Raw genomic sequence first — 15,732 nt, 5'->3', positions numbered from 1 at the left:
GGCCCAAACCTCTGGCTTCTTTTGCCAGGTGGTGAATAACTGTCCTCTTAAAAGAAGAATTGGGAGAAAAAACAGTTTCCAGCTCCTTGTGCAGAAATAGCTTGAGCATAGAAAGACTAGGAATTTCTGCTATGCAATACAGCATATGGTTTTCTTTCCCCCCACCCCAGTCTCTATTGTTAAGCATGTGTGATATCCTTATGCCTATCTCGAAGAATGAGATATGCATTTTAAAAAGGCAGGCATCAAGCAGGTGAGGAGAGAGAGGGATGTTATGTTGAAGGAAAGGAATTATAGGAAATTTGTTAAATGTGACCAACAGGAAGGAAGTTCAAAGAAAAATGAGCACATTATAGAGCTGTTGTCCTCAAAATACCTGTTTCTATTGAGGGGTTCATTTCAGGGAGTATGCTGAGGTTAGAAAAACAGACATGGTGCCATCTGCTGGACAATGGAAGAAGTAACTCAAACAGGAGGCTTGAAATATGTTATTATAGTATTAATTTACACAGCACTATATAATACTATTGTAAGGCATATTCACTATTTATATTGAAGAAATATTCAGTGTGCAAAAAAACAGGAATGTTATACCAATTGGCCTTAAGCGGATCCTGCTGAGGTTCATGGCAAAACTCCCATTCCCTTCAGTGTGAACAGGACTACACCCAAAGTCAACAAAAGGACATTTATGGCACTAATGACACAGCGTTTCTCAGGCGTTGAGTTGTAGAAACAATCTATTGGCTGGAGGTATAGAGCAGTATTTTGCCTGTGAATTACTGAGCATACCACTCAAATCCTCTTTTGCAGATAATCTGTCATTTAGAAAAATCCTCAAACAAAATTAAGGAAATCAATCAAAGCAGAAATGCCAGGCCAGAGAAAATGAATGGGCAGAGATGTGCAAATATCTATATTTACCATTGCCAGCACAATATCAGGATTTTGTGGGTTTCTGAAAAGCAAAACAGACTAATTCCGTCTCACTTCACATTTTCTGCAAAAGATAAAGGGAGCTTTTATAGGCAGGAAGAATTGATTCAGCCACAAAAAATTATAAATTTCTGCACACAAATTCACAACCCCCCCCCCACCCAAAACATGTGTTTTTTCCCACCCCCTCTTCCTGGGATGCTTAAATATATAAAGATTCCAACAAGATCAAAGTCAAAGATCAAAGTTTTGACTTTGAAAAAATAAAAATCAATATTTGAAAACATATTCATGTGAGGCTGTTAACAGTTTGACAGAAGCTTTCTTAACAGGAGCTGTAGACTTAGCCTGCCCTAACTTCTTTCTCATGCCCTTTATTGCAGATGCAGTTTGAAGGCAGCTTTCCTGAGCTGGCTGCCTGTCTGATGCAATGCTAACTCGACATTTTTAAGTATGTCACCTTCAGGAAGAATTGCTCCTTTCAAAAATACCTGTTCAGTGTCAGCAGTGTGGAAAGACATGATGCAGCATGGAAAGACAAGACTATTTAACCAGAAACTATGGTACAAGCAGAAACTACTTCACATCTGCAATTTTAAAGTGCTTCTACTGGAGTTGGTGTTTCACAGACTTGTCAAGATCTGAAATCTAATAAATAGGTGCATTTGGAGGGGAAATAGTGTGAAGCCTGTTTTCTCTGGTGAAATAGACTGGAAAGAGAGTGGGAGTGAGGGGATCAGAGGTTAAAGTAAGGGAAAGCAGGCAGGGCACAGCTTTTAGCAGCAGGAGAGTTCTCCCGGGATGGGGTAAGTAGTTATCTCTAGAATTGCCCTTCCTGCTTGGCTGGTGCCAGGAGAGTTTGCCACCTCATGTTTCCATCTACTTTAACCACTGGAGAAAACTATAAATAACTACCTAAAAAATAAGACCTCCTAAATAAGGACAGCAATGGTGTATGATCTTCTGGTTCTAAAACTGGGTTAAGGCGTCTTACTCAGGAAGAATCCAGACTTCCAGAACACAACAGCAAGGGCCTGGTTTTTAAAGGTATGTAGGCATTAATTCTCATTGGAGTTAGGTGCCCAAATACCTTTAAAAAATGGCCTTAAGTCTCTTGATTACCTCTAAAGTTAGAGGAGAAGATTGAATCTTCGCACGTACACACGTGCGCACACACACTCCCATTACACTATGAGTGATAGTTATCCTAGTATTCTTCCACTGTTCAGACTTCTGAGTATGAGTTCAAAAGAAAACATGGCTGGCGCCCTCCGGGAGATAGGGCATGATTCCAAGAGACTCCCAGCAAAACCGGGAGGGTTGGCAACCCTATCAGCCACTGTGGAACCTGCATGGGCCATAATAAGCAAAAACTTCCCCAACCAAACCCCGCAACCGGGGTTCAGCCTATTATACCCTCCACCTATGCCCCTGCCCTAGCCTGTTGAAAATGAGAGAGTGAGCGAGGGTGGGGGAGAGCAGGCGATAGAGGGAGGGGGGAGGCCTCTGAGAAGGGGCGGGGAAGGAGCGAGGCAGGGGGCAGGGCAAGGGTGTTCTGTTCTTTGCAATGAGAAAGTTGGAAACCCTATTACTGAAGCCAAACTGGGAGATTTTAGGTGCTGAAAATCCGGCAGCACAGCAGGGCTAAGGCAGGCTTCCTGCCTGCCCTGGATCCACGCCGCTCGCGGGAGTGGCTGGCACGTCCCTGCAGCCCCTGGGCGGGGGGGGCAAGGAGGCTCCGTGTGCTGCCGCCATCCACAGCACTGACTCTGTGGCCCCCACTGGCTGGGAACTGAGGCCAATGGGAGCTGCAGGGGCAGTGCTTGCAGGTGCGGGTGGTAAGTGGAGACCCCCCTCCCCCACCAGGGGCCACAGGGATGTGCCAGCCACTTCCAGGAGTGGCACGGAGCCAGGGCAGGCAGGGAGCCTACCTTAGATCTGCTGCGCTGCTGCCCGAGGTAAGCACCGCCTGGCCGGAGCCCGCACCCGGCACCCCGTCCTGCACCCCAACCCTCTATGCCAGCCTGGAGCCCCCTCCCACACCCAAACTCCCTCCCAGAGCCCTCACCCCCTCCTGCACCCCAACCTCCTGCCCCAACCCTAAGCCCCCTCCTGCAACCCAAACTCCCTCCCGGAGCTTGCACCCCACACCCCATCCTGCACCACAACCCCCTGACCTAGGATCAGCCTGGAGCCCCCTCCCACACTCCGAACCCATTGGCCCCACTCCCCAGGCCAGAGCCCACACCCCCTCCTTCACCCCAACCCCCTGCCCCAGCCAAGTGAAAGTGAGCGAGGGTGAGGGAAAGCGAGTGACGGAGGGAGGGGGGAAGGGAGTGAGTGGGACAGGGGCCTCGGGGCAGAGGCAGGGCAGGGCTTCGGGGAAGTGGAGGCAAGGGTGCATGTGTTTGTGTGATTAGACAGTTGGCAACCCTAGTGGCTGGGGAGGTGGTATGTACTATTCAGCTTCCTGGGTTCATCAGTAATCTCCCTAGACTCCAGAGAGATTACTGATGAACCCAGGAAGCTGAGTAGCAAATACCGCTGCCTCAGCTACCCTGAAACCTGAATGGGACATATCAAAAGCATCTTGAGCTATTCCCCAGGGCTGCTTGAGATCTGGGGAGGGGAGGTACGGTGCAGCTGTGGCTGCCCCAGGGCTTCCCTGGGCAGGGGAGGGGGAGGTTGGGCACCGCTGGGCAGGTGGTGGGGAGAGGGCTTGGGGCTTTGTTCAGCCCATAGCTGCTCCGGCTGAGGTTTGGAGGCACTCAGACATCTGGCCAAGGGGTGGGGTGCTCAGGCATCTAACTAGCCTGGGGCTTTTCTGGCTGAAAGGGGGGCTTTTGCACCTCTGGCTAGCCCAGGGCTCCTCCAGGTGGTGGTGGGAAGAGCTCCTGGCTCCAGCTGTGGAGGAGGGCGGGGGGGTCTCAGGGCTCCGACTGTGGGGGAGACAAGGCGTGGACGGAAGGGGTGGGGCCAGGGGCTAGCCTCCCCAAAGGGGGACTCCACCCACGGGCAGGAGGTTGGGATGCAGGAGGGGGTGAGGCCTCTGGCTGGGGGTGCAGGCTCTTGGGGGCTGGGAATGAGGGGCTTGGGGTGCAGGAGGTGACTCCTGGCTGGGGTGTGGGGACAAAGGATTTGGAGTGTGGGAGGGAGTGCAAGGTGCGGGCTCTGGGAGGGGGTTTGGGAGGGGGCTCAGGGCTGGGGCAGGGGGTTAGGGTGTGGGAGGAGGGTTCGCGGTGCAGGCTCTGGGCGGCGCTTACCTCAGATGGCTTCCAGAAATGGCTGGCATGTTCCTTTGGCCCACAGGTGCAAGGGCAACCATGGAGGCTCCACGCGCTGCCTCCGCCCTGAGTGCTGGCTCCGCAGCTTCCATTGGCTGGGAACCATGGCCAATGGAAGCTGCAGGGGTGGCATCTGCAGACGGGGGCAGCAGGCCACATGGACATGATAGCCACTTCCGGGAGCCGCATGGAGCCAGGGCAGGCAGGGAGCCTGCCTTAGCCTTGCTGCACTGCCAAATGGACTTTTGATGGCCAGGTCAGCGGTGCTGACTGGAGCCATCAGGGTCCCTTTTTGACCGGGCATTCTGGTCAAAAACTGTACACCTGGCAACCCTATGGATTAACCATTAGAAGTTTTGTTTAGGAGCCTTGGCTCAGGGACCATGTAATGTAGTGACTATGTGGTGAAACACTGGAATGCGTTACCTAGGGAGGTGGTAGAATCTCCTTCCTTAGAGGTTTTTAAGGTCAGGCTTGACAAAGCCTTGGCTGGGATGATTTAACTGGGAATTGGTCCTGCTTTGAGCAGGGGGTTGGACTAGATGACCTTCTGGGGTCCCTTCCAACCCTGATATTCTATGATTCTATGATTCTATGTCACAGTGATGTAATGACATACTGCCTGGAATCCATGGGTAGCAGCCTGCCTGCAGTATGGCAGGAGCAGACAATCTGCTCCAAAAGAACACTGGCTGGCTTCCTCACCAGCTTTCCCACAACAGTGTACAGCTACAAGTACCTCCGGGGTGCTGTTGGCCTTCAGGCAGGTCAGGGATGGAAGGGGTTCTTAGCCCATCACTGTGGTATGGCAGCTCTTCCTCACTCTCCCTCCCAGGCCTCACCTATCCCTCTTCAGGTGGGCTAGGGTCTGCCTTCTCCCCAGCTTGCTGCACCTCTTTACGTAGTCCAGAAAGGAGGCCAGGCACATCTCCGCCTCTTGGGTTAGCGGTGTTATTGCCTTCACTTTGGAGTGGAAAGGGGCCTTCCTCCCATGTGCTGCTCCAGCCTTTGGGCTGGCTGGGCTGGATTCTAGTCAAGAAAGATTGTGGCCCCAGTGCCACCATCATCCCACTCAAACAGAGGGACATGGGCGCTGCCACTGGCAACCCAAACCTAAGCAGAGAACTCTGTGTGTGTGTGTGTGTGTGTGTGTGTGTGTGTGTGTGTGTGTGTGTGTGTGGTGGGGGGCTCCTACCACCCCCTGCACTCCAAGCAGAGAATGCTCTTTGTGAGCCCTGATTACCTCAAACCAAGCGGATGGTTCTGGAATGATGTGGGCACCATTATCCCCCAGTAAATTGTGTGCATAGTAAAGGATGGATGGTCTGCTGGTTAGGGCACTAGCCTGGGACTTGGAGGACCTGAGTTTAAGTTCCTGCTCTTATCACAGGCTTCCTGGATGACGCTAGGGGAGTCACTTAAACTCTCTTTGCCTCACTTCCCCATTTGTAAAATCCCCTGCCTCGTTGGGGTATTGTGAAACAAATACATTAAACATTGTAAGGCACTTAGAGAACGACGATAGGGACCATGTAAGTACATTAGGTCGGTAGTTTGTGTCACACTGTCTGGAGTGGCTCATGACCGAGAGTGCCCCCTCAGGGCAGACTGTCAGAAACAGGGCAGATACCCCAAACTGGTGGTATGTTCTATAATTAGATATCACCAAGCCAGTAACAAACATGAACTCCTGAATCACTATAACAGTCTTCCCATGGGCTCACAGACAGTCCCCTTAGACCAGGGGTGGGCAAACTTTTTGGCCCGAGGGCCATATTGGGGTGCAAAACTGTATAGAGGGCCAAGTAGGGAAGGCTGTGCCTCCCCAAACAGCCTGGCCCCCACCTCCTATACACCCCCTCCCATTTCCCGTCCCCTCAGAGCCCCCCACCCATCCACCCGCCTCCTGCTCCTTGTCCCCTGACCGCCCCCTCCCAGGACCCCTGCCCCTAACCGCCTCCCGGAACTCCACCCCCATCTAACCCCTCCACTTCCCCATCCCCTGGCTGCCCCCCTGAACCTCTGCCCTATCCAACCGCCCTCCCGGGACCCCCCGCCCCTAACTGCCCCCCCTGGGACCCCACCCCCTATCCAACTGCCCCCTGCTCCCTGACTGCCCCCCAGGACCCCCTTTCCTTTATCCAACCCCCTGGCCCCAGCCCCCTTACCATGCCGCTCAGAGCAGCATGTCTGGGAGCCGCTCCAGAGCCAGACATGCTGCCGCGCTGCCCTGCATGAGCGCACAGCCCCGCCTGCCAAAGCGCTGCCCACACGGCGCCGTGGCTGCGTGGGAGGGGGAGACAGCAGGGGAGGGGCCGGGGCCTAGCCTCCAGGGCCAGGAGCTCAGGGGCCGGGCAGGGCAGTTCCGGCTGGCTGTAGTTTGCCCACCTCTGCCTTAGACTCTATCTTGCCACCCAGACAAAATTGGACTTAGTGATCAGTGGCCATTTACACACAAAGTCACACCAGATTTAGGTTGCTTCTAGTCCCAAGAGACAAGTCACTTACCCCAGATCAATTGGTACCCAAGATCTTACATGGAAGATGATGCTTGCAGCCAATCCTGTAATTATCTAAAGGTTTATTAAGTATGAAAAAGAAGCAAGAGAGTTATTTACAGGTTAAAGCAAGCAAACATATACACAAATGAGTTGTAACCTAAATCCTAAGAGTGACAAGAGTTGTACTGATTTGTCAATTCAAAGTGTCTTTCAGGGGGGTAGCCCCTGGGGTTCTCTGGCTTTAGGTTGGTGACTCCAAGTTCAAACAGTGAAGAGATGAAAATTTTTCCTGTGATTTTGTTTTATTTCCTTCATTCAGCTTTCAAGTCCATAGGACAAGCTTCCTTGCACATAGCGTTTCCTAGGTGTGATAGGGCCATTAACCAACCCTTTGTATTGCAATATTCCTTGGTGGCTTTTGATAGTCCTTCTGGGTGGGCGGGGGGAATGATTCTGGTGCCTGGGTTCACAAGTTCAGAGCAAACATTTTCAAAAGTTATAAAGTAAAACTTACATATTGTCTCATAGCCTGGAACACTGACATTATGAGTGAGATTAATGCAGGCAGCAACTTATGAGCATTTCCTAGAGTTGAAGCACTAACGGCATTCTTATAAGACGAATACCGATTCTGAGCAAATCTAACATACAGGTGAACTGGTTTGGTCTCCAGCTATGAGACTGTCAATTATTAGCTAATGTCTGCAGCCTGGGGAAAAGCTGCCATCTGGCCTGCCAGCATCACAGCCTGAATCATTTCCTCCCACTACATTGAATTAGATATGCAGGGTCAAGTCCAGCTCTGGTGCAACTGGGCACAACTCCCATTAACTTTGTCACATTACAGTTGCAATGTGAGAATCACATATGTAAGAAATGTGTGACACAGGAGTACTGGTAGGAGACCAATGACCCATCCCAAGTACCATGACATAGTTCAGGCTAATCAAAGGTTAATACCCATGCCAGAGGGTACAGTATCCAGCGATACTACAGACAGGCTTTCATTCAGGGAGTTAAAGAATGAAAAAGATCAGTCAGGATCCCATCAAATCTTTTAAGAAATATGTTTTTGTTGAAAACTCCATTACAAAGTGGATTGAATCATTTTCCGTTAAGACCAGGGAACAGTAGTCCTCTCCATGGTCTCATTTTGTTAAGAAGCCCTGGCTCTTAGCAAAACTCCGGAGTAACCTACAATCTGGCCTAAATTCTGGTGACCAGCATTTTAGCCCTCTGGCAGTCCCTCCCACACCCCTGCTGGTTGCACTTGCCTTTGGGCCCATTCCTTTCCATGTTATTTTTATTCTCCATAGGTTTGTGAGTGCCTGTGTGTGTTTGCTTTTAACAATTACATCTGTCTGCCACTTTAGCCTCTCCTGGTCAGCAGGATTAAGGGGGGTGGAGGAATGGGAAGGGTCCAATACCAGCCACCCATTCAAAGATAAAATGATTAAAACAAAGAGAGAGGGAGAGAAAGAGGAAAAAAACATACGCAAGGCTGGCATTTTCCCCATTCAACTGTATGCAAAGGGGCAATAGTGCATTTCTGCCACCATGTGGTGCTGTGGGAAGCTAAAAGGCAGGAGCACTCTCAAACCTGCAGATCTGCTTCCAAGACAGCGTCCTGTAGTGATTAGCACTGGCTTCTGCTGTGTCAGAGGAGGCACATAAGGTGTGTCCTTCAGGTAAGAACGCCCAGGGTACTGCTGTAACAGAAGGGGCAGGAGAGTGGGGGAAACCATTTTGCAGTGTGCAGCTCTGGTTGGCTTCCTTCTCTGCCTTTCCCATTGGATTTAAGGGAAGGGATTTAATGGGGTTAGAATGTCCATCTGGGTTAACCATTTAGTGACTCTTCCCCTTGGCCTGTCTGGCTCAGACTTCACTGGCTTTTCAAAGGGTTTATGTCTCCATATGACCAAAGAGCACTTGTCTCTGAATACCTCGGAAATAAAGTAAATTGGCCAAATTCATTCCCTTTGTTATTCCACTGAAGTCAGTAAAAAGAAAAGGCATACTTGTGACACCTTAAATTTGGCACCAATTTATTTGAGCGTAAGCTTTCGTGAGCTACAGCTCACTTCATCAGTGTTATTACACCAGGGAGGAATTGAGTGCTCTGTGAAGCAGGAACTAGATTTACTAATACACACTTTAACTAAAGGGTGAACTGTCCCTGAGGATGAAATTCACCCCCAAAGTGCTTTGTTCTTTAAAAGCTCTTCCCACAATTTATGCCCCACTGTATATCTGATTTGGAGAAGCTGCTGGACTCGGGAGTGACTATGCAGGGGAGCCATGCAGCCCCTACAGTTTGAAGAAGACTGCTGCTCTGGCATAGACCAGCATCGAGGGAGGTGTTGGAGTTGGGCTGGAGATGGGCCAGCGGATTGGACATGACAGCCAGGAGTGCAGGATTCTTTGGCTTTAATACCCTGTGTAAGTGGTACAGAAAAGTTAGCAGGTAAGGAGGATTTTCTTCCAGCATTCATCATTTTCACCTGCATGGAATCATGAGGTATAGTGTACATACAAGCATGGGTCAGGCTTTTGGTGAATGATTTGATTAATTAATTTCAACCAAAATGTTGTAGTTATGGATACTTCTACTAAACAAAGTATTTAATATTTTTATCCCCTGGAAGGCATGCATTTGTTTGATTAAGGGGCAGTTGAAAACTGCTATGCGTTCCTGGTGCTAAAGCACCAGATCCCCACTGCCTGCCATCGCCAGCTGCTGCCTCAGAACAGGTGTTGGATTCATTTCCTACCAACTTCTGGGCAACTTTAAAATGTCCTTATGTGTGTGAGAGGGAGAAGGTGTTTGAAGTTGGGTAGAGCCTATAGGGAAAGGAAAGTGTTTCCTCCACTTTCATTTATAACCATTATAGGCCTGATTCCCCATTGCCTGCAACTTGTGGAATCGTTTATCTCTACAAAGCTAATCAAAGTGCTACCTTTCTGACTTGCTAGCGTTTCCACCCCCTTCTGATTTATTTTGCACAGGTGTAGTTGACTCCACAAGGTGCAAAGTAGTGGAGAAACATGTTGTGGGTGTGAGTAGCTGGCTTTTGAAACAGCAAAACAAAAATACTTTAGGGTCCCACATAAATGAGTAGTTTATTTTTAATCTCCCAGCAAAACAGAGAATAGTCAGATTGGAATGATATTAAGGTACATTCTATACTGCTCTTAGAGAGAGTTAATTCAATTAATATAGTGATAACACAAGCACAGATACTACAGATGTATCAATTAGTGCCACAGTTCATTCACAGCACCATTTATAATAATTAGAGAGGCGTAAATGTGGACATGTGCTCCTTTAAAGAAAACCAGTAAAATCCTTTTCTATACATATTTTCTCTTCCATATATGAATGTTTCAGGAGTCTAAACTTATTTCTTTTGGCACAGAAAATGCTTTGGTATATTTTGTGTCGTTCATTCCATTTTACAGTAGGGTTTACTCCTGGGTTCAGCTAAAGATATACATCTTATAGAATATCCTGGAGAAATAAGTCTTTGTGTTGAGTTAGAGGCACAAAAAGTCCCATAGGACAGTGTCTGAGACATAGGAGCCGAGTTTCTAATCTGCAGGGGGGTGCTCCGCCCAGGCCCTGCCCACACTCCACTCCTTCCCCCAACCCCGCCCTGCTTCTTCCCACTTCCATTTCACCTCTTCCCAGTCCCCGTTCTGCCCCCCCCCCTGAGCGCACTGTGCCCTCACTCTTCTCTCCCCCCCTCCCCCCATGCCTCCTGATGCCACAAAACAGCTGATCTGCGGAAGGCAGGAGGCTCTGGGAGGGAAAGGCGTTGATCAGCAGGGCCTGCCGGAGGGCAGGAGGCACTGGGGAGGGAAAGGCGTTGATTGGGGGGCTGCACTTTTTCCCCCTGGGTGCTCCAGCCCCAGAGCACCCACGGAGTCGGTGCCTATGGTTTGAGAGGATGGGGTAGGAGTCAGAAGAAGAAAAATGGGGGAGGATAGAGAAGAAAGGAATGGCAGCTCCCACATTCTACTGGTTAGGAATGGGTAAGGGGAGTATCCCTCTGAGGGTACGTCTACGATGCAAAAAACCTCTGTGGCAGTGAGTCTGAGTGCAGGGCAAATGACTCAGGCTGGCAGGGCTCCTGCTATGGTTCTAAAAATAGTGCAGACATGGCTGCTTGGGCTGAGCCCAGGGTCAAAATAAAACCCGGTGAGGTCAGAGGATCTCCGAGTCCAGGCTCCAGCCTGAGCAAGAACATCTGCACTGCTCTTTTTAGCCCCATAGCATGAGCCCTGCAAGCCTGAGTCAGTTGACCTGGCTTCTGAGACTCGCTGCTGTGGATTTTTCTGAAGTCTAGACACGCCCTGAGGAGCTATGGGGAAGACCTTACATTTTGTGCATGCCTTTTCTGTACCTCCAACTTTGAATTTGCAACTTTTTGGGTGAGGGCGACTTCCTTCTAAAGACTCACATTAGAATACAGACAAAAAAATGAGATTTATTATTTTTCAGAATCTTATGATTTTTACGCCACTTGCATTGTATTTTTGGATTCTTACTGTTGACTTTTTTATTCTTAAGATTGGCAATGCTACTTTCACCAAGCTACTTTGTCTTCCTCTAAATTCCTTCTTAAAACTGGCCGCTGCCCTGATACTTACCGAACACGGCCATTTGCCAATGGTGGCAAGCTGAGGCTAATGCTTATTTATGCAAAACATGCTCATTTTGCTTTTATTTCCCTCCACACAAGTCACGTATCCATAGGCCTGTTTCATCCACCTATTGCGTCTTGTCATTGTAACACACTAGTCAGGAAATGTTAAGTGTTCCCTTATGTGCCCAGTCCACAGAGGATATGGGTCTGTTAGAGCTCTCAGCCTGGCTGTTTAGTTCAAGCTGTAGAAACTTATGCCTGTAGCTCTGGAGATCCCTAGTTCAATCTCTGCCATCAGCATACTTCCGGGTTTCTCAGACTTCATTGCATCATGACCCCCTTCTGACAACAAAAATTACTACACAATCCCAGGTAGGGGGACCGAAGCCTGAGCCCCACTGTCCCGGGCAGAGGGGCCAGACCCAAAGTCTGAGCCCTGCCACCTGGGTTGGGGAGGACGAAGCCAAAGCTTGAGGGCTTCAGCCTTGGGTAGGGGGGCTGTAACTTGAGTCTCGCTGCCCAGGGCTGAAGCCCTTGGATTTCGGCTTCAGCCCTGGGTGTTGCGGCTCTGACTTAGGTTTCAGCCCCAGGCCCCAGCAAATTTAACCCCAGCCCTGGCAACTCCATTAAAACAGGGCCGTGACCCACTTTGAGTATGAGAACCGCTGGCATACCCCATCATAATTCTAATTTGTGAGATCTTTGGAGCAGGGACTCTCCTCTTTATTTGTCTGTACTGTATCTAGCGCAAAATGGCCATGGTCATTGATTGGGACTCCTAGGCACTAATAATGAAGACTTTGATTTATTTGGTAGAAACAGTCGGTGTGGAATCTTTAAGAATTCATGTCTGTTTTAATACACATCATAATCATTCCTACTTCTAGAATGTCCACAGTTAAAGCCAAATCAAGAGAAGTGAGGGAGAATAGACATTCCATTGTATCATCTCTTTTCCCCTTCCTTGCCTTCCACTAACTCCGGCACTTCACGGTGCCTGCGTCTCTCCTGCTGTGACCAGCATTTCAGGGGCCTCAAGTTGTCCATTCTAGGTATTTGTCCATTTTGGGTTTGCATGAGACAGAATTTAGAAATGCAATCCACTACAGTTCCTGTTAGCCTCTGCTATGGAAGACTGAATATGCTTTGTTTTAACTGGATAGCTTGTTTAATTTATTGAAGCTGCAGCTGTAACACCTGCAATGCACAACCTCAAATAATTTTCTAGCAGGCAGGAAAGGATTTAGTTTGGCAAAGCAGTTTTTTGATGCCAAAGCTACTTTTCTCTAAAGATGCCAGAAATTTCTCTACCTAAACAGAATAGTGAAAAGCCAGGAGTTTAGTGTGTTTGGCTTTGGGGTGTGAATATTTTCACACAGCTTCTAATCTTCACCCTGTTATTTAGTAACAGCATTTACAGGTCCCTTCCGTATAGTGTCTGGAGGCCAAGAACAGTATCAGAGCTTCTACTACCATACAGACTGCTCATAAAGATTCACCTTCAGCTCAAGAAGTAATACTGCTGCTTTTGAATTCTTATTGTGCCGTGCATATAATAGACAGCAAATATGTAACTTGTTTTTGTTTGTGAAGAGACCAGGACTGAATTTGAAAAAATAACTGAGTTTACTAAGAGCTTAATTCTGTTATGTCAGTGAAACTCTGTGAGCAGGCAGAGATAGCTAATTCAACTTTGAATCGGTTTAATATAAACTCCACACGCACAACTCCCCACTAAGGGCAGTGGGATACTGTATACTCACCCAGTGGAACCTGAGTTAGAAGCTTTGTAGCCTACCGGCAGGGCTCAACCTCATGCAGAAATTCATAGTTTTCGCACATTTTTAATGCAAAAATACCCATTTTGTTGAAATGTTCCACAGTTAAATTTGTGAGTTGCAAAATGAAGGCACTGAATTTCTCAGCACTCTAGAGCAGCCTGTGTGAATGTGTCAGCCTGCTCATATGCAGTAATCACGTCTTATTTTCCTCATTTCAGCGTCTTGTTTTCAAGTTACACCACTCATAGTAACATTTTATGTTAAATCCAGCTATTAGAGGAGAGTGGCAAATTCACGGGGCATAATGATGGGTAAGGCTGTGTGGAACTCCCTCTTCCCCTAACAACCTCTGCACTGGGTGCTCTCTGCTCTGATTATATGGAGACTGTATCCAGTGCTTTCAGTTTTCTAAGTAGTCTAGAGAGCCTACAGGAGAAGAAGAAGGCTTTTAATTCCTTCTCTTTTTGGTGGAGGACGTTGCAGGGCAGCGGCACCATTTAGGAGGATGGGGGTGGGGGTGGGTTCCTAGGCCCCCCTCTGAGTTTCGTAGGAGAGGTCTACTCACCCTAGCCCTAGACAGAGTTCTTAACTGCAACACAGCTTGAGTGTGATATGTGATGAGTTCAGAAGCTAGGTGCAACATAGCCTTTGGGACAGGGATTTTGTTTATAAACAGAGGCAGGGTGATTAAGATAACAAAAGGCTTGTCATTAAAAGTAAATTAAGGATCTGATGGTTAGATGATCCTGAAAGCATTGCCAGGCACTCCAGTTAAAAGATATGAAACAAAGCGCAGGAATAAATGGTGAGAGTGGAGAGAGGTAAATAGTGGTGTCCCCCAGGGATCTGTACTGGGACCAGTGCTGTTCAACATATTCATAAATGATCTGGAAAAAGGAGTACTGTACGCAGTGAGGTGGCAAAATCTGCAGAGGGTACAAAACTACTGAAGATAGTTGAGTCCAAAGAAGACTGAAAAATTACAAAGGGATCTCACAAAACTGGGTGACTGGGCAACACAATGGCAGAAGAAATTCAATGTTGATAAATGCAAAGTAATGCACATGGCAAAATATAATCCTAACTATATATATAAAATTATGGGATCTAAATTAGCTGAACTGGTCAATAAAGAAATCAAGTTTTCAAATGCCTAAGTAGTCCCTGGAACCACAATTAAAGTTGCCTCCATTACCAAAATCTGAAACGGCACCCCTGTTGTGGGGGCTGGAAGTTTTTTGTTTTTTTTTTCCCCTTGGTTCCATGTGACAAAAAGGGTTGATCTAATGCTTAGGTTGGTGCATTGCGTTGCAGATGGTGCTTTATGAACAAAGCATTATTCTTATTAAAAAGAAACTTCACAATGTTGGCAACTTGCAATTTTATTGCGAGTCTCTTGATATTTGATAGGTTTCAGAGTAGCAGCCGTATTAGTCTGTATCCGCAAAAAGAAAAGGAGGACTTGTGGCACCTGAGAGACTAACAAATTTATTTGAGCTTAGGCTTTCGTGAGCTACAGCTCACTTCATCGGATGCATTCAGTGGAAATTTATTTGAGCTTAAGCTTTCGTGAGCTACAGCTCACTTCATCAGATGCATTCAGTGGAAAATACCAATTTTCCACTGAATGCATCCGATGAAGTGAGCTGTAGCTCACGAAAGCTTAAGCTCAAATAAACTTGTTAGTCTCTAAGGTGCCACAAGTCCTCCTTTTCTTTTTGATATTTGATGTTCATCTTAACCCCATATTTATTATTATTTATTTAAAATCTCATGATTTGGGGGGCTGGCTCATGATTTTTGAATACTTGTGGTAATACTGGTATTAATAACTAATGACAATCAAGGATCATTGTGTTTAAAATCCACAATACTGGATTACAGAACAATGGTGGGTCTTTTCCACTCTAAATCACATGCATGCTATTATATTCATACATTTTCTAGAACTGTCAGACAAGCAAAAGACTTAAACTAGTTATACATATCCAAATAAAATCTTCAGATGTGTACCAGTGAGAGAGAGAGAGAAATGCACAGTGCAAAATAAACTCAGACTGATGTGGCTGTAAATGCAAACAGTTTAATTATATATTCCAAGCATGTCCCACTAAAGTAAATATAATAAACCCTGGTACAGAAACGAAACACAATACAGATCTCAGCATCTAGTAACAAAAATTACAAAGGCAACTCTCTGACAATCATCCACTCTTTGCTAAAACTACTTAGAGCTGGAGGGCTCAAGCGAAAAAAACAATATTGGATTATGAATCATAATAAAAACACCTTCTTTAAATTTTCCAAGATTCTGAGCTACGCATAGCTCAGTAAATGCAGCAGGTCTCTAGATACATGCCAGTCAACTCAGATCTCTCTCATCTGTGCAGTTCTGGTTTTTATTTATTTTTTTGAGGAAAAGATCATATTCAGTCATTTATAGTGTCACCTTCAGAAACTAAGGTGCTTGAATTTGCATACTTCTGGTAGCTAAAAAAATCTCTCCAGGATGTGTAAGGGCTATTTTGTTGTGGATCTTTTGTGTTAACTATGTGATTTTTACATATTGTTGTAAATGATCCTA

Source organism: Lepidochelys kempii, chromosome 4 (assembly GCF_965140265.1).
Source record: "Lepidochelys kempii isolate rLepKem1 chromosome 4, rLepKem1.hap2, whole genome shotgun sequence".
NCBI classification, from domain to species: Eukaryota; Metazoa; Chordata; order Testudines; family Cheloniidae; genus Lepidochelys; species Lepidochelys kempii.
Note: the sequence above shows the minus strand (reverse complement) of the source record.